This window comes from Canis lupus, chromosome 5 (assembly GCF_003254725.2).
Source record: "Canis lupus dingo isolate Sandy chromosome 5, ASM325472v2, whole genome shotgun sequence".
NCBI classification, from domain to species: Eukaryota; Metazoa; Chordata; class Mammalia; order Carnivora; family Canidae; genus Canis; species Canis lupus.
Genome location: NC_064247.1, coordinates 58,149,772 through 58,156,811, shown reverse-complemented (window position 1 = coordinate 58,156,811; position 7,040 = coordinate 58,149,772).

Here is a 7,040-nt window from a genome sequence, read left to right as displayed (position 1 = left end):
AGTTTCCCAAAATTTGCTCAGCCACTGGGGCCACAGCCCAGAAAGACTATGCCCTGGGCTAGTAGCCCCCCAGGAGGCCTTGCAGCCTGACCATCCCACTGTCCAGGGCTGAGGACCAGGCTGTGGAGTGTGGCCATCTCCCCTCCAGGGCCAAGTGGACAGTGTCTTTAGTTGCCTGCACCCCTCCCCTCTCCCGGGGCCTCAAGGATTGTGCTGGGTGGCGGGAAGGGCACAACTGCCTCCTTTCTTCTCTGGCGCTGGCACTGGGCTGACCTATCACTTGCTGTAGGGTCCCACGGATGCCTCATCCAGCCGGCAGGCAGCTGGGAAAGGTCTCCTTGGTCTCGGATGATGCTGTGGCTATGAGTGGGCCTGAGGACAGAGGCTCTTCTGTGCTGGCTGAGGGAAGGCCCCGGTGGGTGGAGTCCACAGATGGGTGTGTGTGGGGGTACAGGGCCCGGGTTGCCGAAGGGGGCTGGCTGCTTCTCTGAACCACTGGGGTGGCCTTGCTGACCAGGGGCTCAGCTCAGGGGTCACACAGCCTCTCTCCCAGTACCCTACAGAGCGAGTGGTCACTACTTTCTGTTAGGCACCTACTGTGTGCATCATTTTATTGGATTCTACAGACATTCCCTGAAGCATGTGCATCATCATCCCCACGTAACTGAGAGGTGAGGTTTGCCTTTTATCACCTGGCTAGTGAGTGACGCAGCCAGGGTAAGAACCCAGGTCTGTCTGTCTCCAAACTTCAGGCCCCTGTGTGATAATTTGGGGGCTATTTCAGTTTTCCAAAGGAGTAGGGAATTGAAAGATAGTGTGTGTATTTGACTCCAATTGAGAATTTAAAAATTTGGCTGCAATGAAGCAGCTCCCACCAGCATCAACAATAAACCTGTTTCAGACATTGGACAACAGTCAGGGATGGGTCCTAGGAGAAAAAGACAAATCAGGAGAGCCCTGTGGCTGCCTGGCTTTCTTCTAAAAGATGGAGCATGGTGGTGTCACTGAGTCAGGGGGATGGACATGGGGTTCAGGGAGGTTGGTCAGGGGACAGGGGACTTTGGGCAGCAGCGCAGAGCAGTGGAGCTCCAGAAACCCTCCAGAAGTGCTATTTTGTGCATGTGCAAAGTGAGGTCCCAAGAAGGCAGGCACAGAGCAGCTGCTAGGATGAACAGCTCCTAGTGTCTACGCAGGGCCAGGGACACTTAAATGCCAGCCATCCAGAATGAAGGGGCTTTGTGGTCACACAGGCATTTGATGGGAACTAAAAGCAGTGTCCAGGTGTGGGGCTATCCTCACCTGGAGTGCAGGGTGAAGGCTGCTCTGTGCCTGACCTGATGAGTTTTGCCACAAGCCTTCAAAAACCAGGCTGGCCTCTACCATCACTTAATACCCCATTGGCATGAAACTCCACATTCTTTTTTTTTTTTTTTTAAGATTTTATTTATTTATTCATGAGAGACAGAGAGAGAGAGGAGAGAGGCAGAGACACAGGCAGAGGGAGAAGCAGGCTCCATGCAGGGAGCCTGATGTGGGACTCGATCCCGGGACTCCAGGATCACGCCCTGGGCTGAAGGCAGTGCTACACCCGGGCCGCCCCTCCACATTCTTAAAAAGAAAGGGGCAGCCCCGGTGGCGCAGCGGTTTGGTGCCGCCTGCAGCCTGGGGTGTGATCCTGGAGACCAGGGATCGAGTCCCACATCGGGCTCCCAACGTGGAGCCTGCTTCTCCTTCTGCCTGTGTCTCTGCCTCTCTCTCTCTCTCTCTCTGTGTCTATGAATAAATAAATAAATTACCATTAAAAAAAAAGAAAGCCCACAGAATCTAGGATTTCAATGATTTAGCATTTACTTGATAAAATATAATTGGACCTGGGAAGAAGCACGAGCATGTCACCGATAGTCAAGAGCAAAAGCAGGCAACAGACACAGACCCAGAAATGACATAATGACAGACTTAGCAGATGAAGCATTTAAAACTATTAAAACTATGTCCAAGGATTTAAAGAAAGTCGTGCACAAAACCAAAAAGAAATGTATGGTGAGTACAATCACAAGAGAAAGCATGATACTGAATCAAATGAAAACTCTAAAGACAAAGATACACACTCTGAAAAAAAAAAAAAAAAGTCCTGGCAGGGATTAACAGCAGGTTAGATACTGCAGAAAAAAAGACTCATGACCTTGAAGGTAGGATGATGTGAGTTGTCCAAAATGAAACACAGAGAAAACACAGCCTGGAAAAAGTAAGCAGAGCCCTGCTGGTGTGGGGACAGAACTGGCCTAGCAGCGACCTAACATTACGTAGGATCAGAGGCCTGGGGGTGGGGGCAAGGGAGAGAGCAGGTGTTTAACAAAATAATGGCCAAAGATGTTCCAAGCATGAGGAGACCCTCAAGTCCACAGACTGAAGAGCTTAATGAACTCAAAGCAGCACGAGTACAGTGAAAGCCCCACCGAGGCCCCTCGTAGATTGACCTGTCGTTGGAAAGCCCGTGAGCCCGCAGAACTGGATGCTATCACGTGTGAAAATTGCCAACCACGATGTCCATGTCTGGTGAAGATATCCTTCAAAACTGCAAGTGAAATCAAGACTTTTTAAGGCAAAAGATGAGAGAACTCATCACCAACACACCTGCGCTACAAGAAGCATCAAAGGAAATGTTTTGGGCCAAAAGGAAATGATGAGAGCAGTGAAGTCGGGTGCGCACAAGCGATAGAAGCCTGCTGGAAACTGTAAACACGTGAATACACACCAGAGACATTTTTCCTCTATGTATTCAAAAAAAATTCCTTAGATTCTTTAAAGCAAGAGTAACAACAGCCCATCATGGAGTTTATAACACGCATGGACTGTGATAATAGCACGAAAGACAGGGAGAGGTTAGAATTATACTCTTGCAAAGGTCATATGTTTTATGCAAACTGGTGTAATGTCACTTAGAGTTAGATGCTCGTAAGTTACAGATAAAGTGTTTGACGGGACCCAGTCCTTGATAGTGATAAAGGCCAGGGCGCCGTAGGGACGTGTCGTCCAGTTGCAGGCATCTACAGCTGGCATCGTGCAAGTGGAGAGAAGTGGACGGCGTCCTCCTGGAGTTCTGGACAGAGGCGGAGAGGTCCACTCTGCCTGCTTCTGCTCCTTATTGGTCCTCGCCAGGGCAGTGGGGCAAGAAAACACATGAATTTTGGAAAGGAAGAACTGTTTCTCTCCCCCCATCTCTTTGGTACATGACCTGATGTGTGTTTAAATGACCCCAAATTGTCTATAAGTCATTGCAGATAGGATTGAGGCCCCTCTCTGGCCTCCCCCCACTGCCTCCTCTGCCTCTCTGGCATCCCAGAAGAAACCACTCCTCTGGTTTGGTATCCACAACGTATCCCCCTTGTGCGTGTTTTTACACGCTTCCTGCACATGTATACAACCATCACCAGCCTGCAGTGCTGCTCCTGGCGTTTTTAAACTTTGCACAGATGGTTTCGGCTGAAAGTCTGTGCTTGTAAGCTCTGCAGTAGGTGGTCCAGGTGAGGTTTTGGGCGGCTAAAGGTTAAAGGGTATGGCTAAGCAAGACTGGGAGCCCCCAGCTGGCCCTTGGGAGGCTAAGCCAGAGGCCCCTCTGCTCCAGCCTGGGTGCTGTGGAGGAAGGGCTGCTCCAGGGCAGGTGGGATGGGTGGGGACCAGCCCTTGCCAGCCTGGGCGGAAGTGCGAAGCCCATCTAGGAACTTCCAGCTTCCTCATGGACCCATGCCTTCAAGTGGGGGTGGGCAGGACAAGTTTTCAAAAAGTCAGGTTAATTGAGGCACAATGTACCTGTAATAAGACCTTCCCTTCAAAGTAATGGTTAGCTGAGTCTTCCACAAATGTGTAGCTGTGTAACTACAGTCACAGTATAGAGCACCTTCACTACCTAGGTGGCTTCCTCTCTCCCCTCCCCAGCCCCTGCCCCTGACCGATATCCCAGCCCTGCAGCTCTGCATCCCCTAGAATGCCCTGGGACAGGGATTATAGATGCGTCCATGTGTTTTCAGAGACTGAGTGTACAGACAACGGCCAGACCATACCTAAAAATAAGACTCTGGCCTCTGACCCACAATCTATGAGAACCAACCAGAAAGTCAAACAGTGGACACTCATAACAATGGGCCTGAAAAGGCCTGGACTTGGTCTATCACGGGCAGCTTCTCCAAGATGTACCCAGCCTCCAACTCTGGAGCAGCCAGAGGAAGCCGCGTGGTCCCCCCCACCAATCAGCTGGGACGTTGCTTCTCGTCACTGCCTCCGGCTCCCCGGGCTGGATGTCTGGGCCCACCTGGAACCTTCCCTGTTTCCACCACGAAGCTGCCTCACTCCCCTGCCTGCCTGCATCTCTGCCCGATAAATCAGGTGCTGGTGGTGTCTCCCTGCCGCAAGGAGCGCTGAGTGAAAGGCCTTGGCCTGCTCTCACGGTGTGTGTGTGGGACAGTGGCCTTCGTTTGTGTCCATGGTTGGTGCTTTCACTCACCAGTAGGTAGACGTTTGGATTCTTCCCAATTTGGGGCTGTTACGGGTCAAGCTGCCCTGAATGTGGGCATACAGGTCTTTGTGTGGATGCTGGTTCTCAGCTCCTGCTTTCTACCAGCTCTAAGGCTTCCTGGTGGGCTCGGGGGGGGCACCCCCTCCCTTGGGGTTCTGGGGGGAATCTCAGCTGGTGCCCAGGCTTCCCCTTCTTGTAACCTTGGAGGTCCATCCTCTTCTGGCCTGGACCCTAGAGCTAACTCTGCCTCCCTTTCTTGGATGGGGAAGAAGCCATGCAGAAGATGCTGCCCGGCCATCATAAACACGGGTACATTTTCTTTCACAGGAAGTGATCCGGGCTGGAAACTGGCCGCCACCTCATACCCCAGAACCCCCTCTGGCTCCTCTGGGCCCATGAAAGCCAGCTTGCATCTGGCCATTTAACCCTGAATCAGGACTCATCTCGATTTTTGGAAGACATTTGCTGCCACGAGAAGCAAGGTTAACGATTCTCAAAATAGCTTCTCTGCAAATAACCAACAAGCTCACTTGGCCCAAAATGAATCTGAGGAGGAATTCAAAAGCATCTCTTTTCCCAGAAAACAGATTCCTCATTGACACATTTTTCTCTAGTTGATTTCCAGCCCCCCCACCCCACCCCACCCCTGGTTTCCAAAACGGAGGCTTTTTCTCAGTCCTTTATGCAAGGAGCCAGGCTGCAGAAAGACAGAGTCCACTTGTCTGGGTTCTGTTTCTCTCTGTTCTCCCCTTGCTCCGGGGTCCCCCTGACAATAGGGCCATTATCAGATAGCACCCTGGTTGCAGAGATTCCCCTCTCCCTTTGAGGGCTAACTAAGAGAAAAGCTGCCAGGCTGAGGAGGGTGGGAGGGAGTATAGTTCCAGCTGACCGGAGCCCCAGGGTAGCAAGCTCCAGGAAGAGTCGTGGCGGGGGTGGGGGTGCTGGACATGGGCACTCTTCCCTGTGAATGACTTGGAAGTATGGCCATTCAACAGATTCATGATTCACACGATCTGTCCTCTGAGAACGGAAATGTACTTTCCAGAGAGAAGCCTCTCATGCTGCCTCTGTGCCTGGAGCTCCGGGGTGAACCCCACATCTGACTATTGGGGCATACGACCTCACCAATGCTTCACTGACACTTCGTCAATCACATCTGGGAATAGAACTGCCTTGAGATGTTTAAACACCTCCCTCAACCAATGCATCACTGGGCAACTGTTTCTTCCCTTTGGTGGCTACCAGAACTGCTTAGTGCAGGGACCCCAGGCCTCCCTCCCATTACTTCCGTCAGAGCATATTCAGGCCCCTCAGAGACACCGGTGTTCCTGGAATCCATATGGAAACTTGCCTGGAGTGAGGGTCCTTATAGCAAATCATTCATCCACAATGCATCCCTCTATCCACCCATCCATCCATCTTTCCATCCGTCCATAATCCATCCATCCACTCATCCATCCATCCACTCATCCATCCATCCATCCATCCATCCATCTACTTATGTAATGCACCTTCTACTGAGTGGGTATTTCAGGCCAGGTCTTGGGGACAGAGAGAGAAGTCCCTGGCACTTTCTATCTCACAGTCCCAAACCCATTGCCAGTGGTGATTTCTGACCAGGGAACAGAAGCCCATGGGCTCCTGCATTTTCTGGGGACCCAAGAGGTTGTCTTTGGGGAGACTCTGGACCAGACACTTCTACAGCTGCTGAAAGGAAGGCATGCCCCCCCCCCCCGATTTCTTATTTGACAGTGTAATCTTCTTTTCTTCCTGTCCCACACACCTGGGGATGACCGTGTGCCATCTTGGCGAGGGTGAGGGTTGTTCTGTCAGAGAGACATCTCTGGGTGTGCAAGGCATACTGCCCACCCCACCTCCTTGCCTTGGTGGTGAAAGGAGAGGGGCCACAGGGTGGACTTTGTGGTATAAGGCCCTGGAATTTAAGGGTTGTCTTGCACACTTGAGGGGTGAAGGTGGGTGGCATGTAAAGAGGGGGTGGCTCCACGCTCAGTCCCTAGCTATCTGGCCATCATCTGGTGGGCAGCCTCAGGTCCTTGCTGGGCACAGTAGGCACAGCCACTATGAAGGGTGGTCATTGAGGAAGGCTGGCAGATGTGGAGGGATGACCATTGGGAGGTCCACCCTTAGGAAGGGGCATGTTTAGGACTGGCCTTACAGGGTAGGTTCCTCCACCACAAAGAGGCCCCTGGTGAGAGTTCATGGTAGCCAGCTCTGGACCCTGGTGCACCTGGAAGCAGATGCACCTGAAGGTGGACACAGTTGGAGGTGGATGCACCTGGGGGTGGACACACCTGGAGGCCAATATGCCTTGAGTAGACACACTTAGGAGAGAGCATACCTGGAGACTACCACTGTCACTACAGGGCCACCCAGGGCAGTTGGTGCTTTCCCTGAGCTTGTTTTTTTCCTGGAAAACATGAATAGCAGGGTTCCTTGCCCTGGGTGGTGTTGAGGTGATGGTTTTGCACATCTCAGAGTCTGTCCCCAGGGACTCTGGACTCAGGCT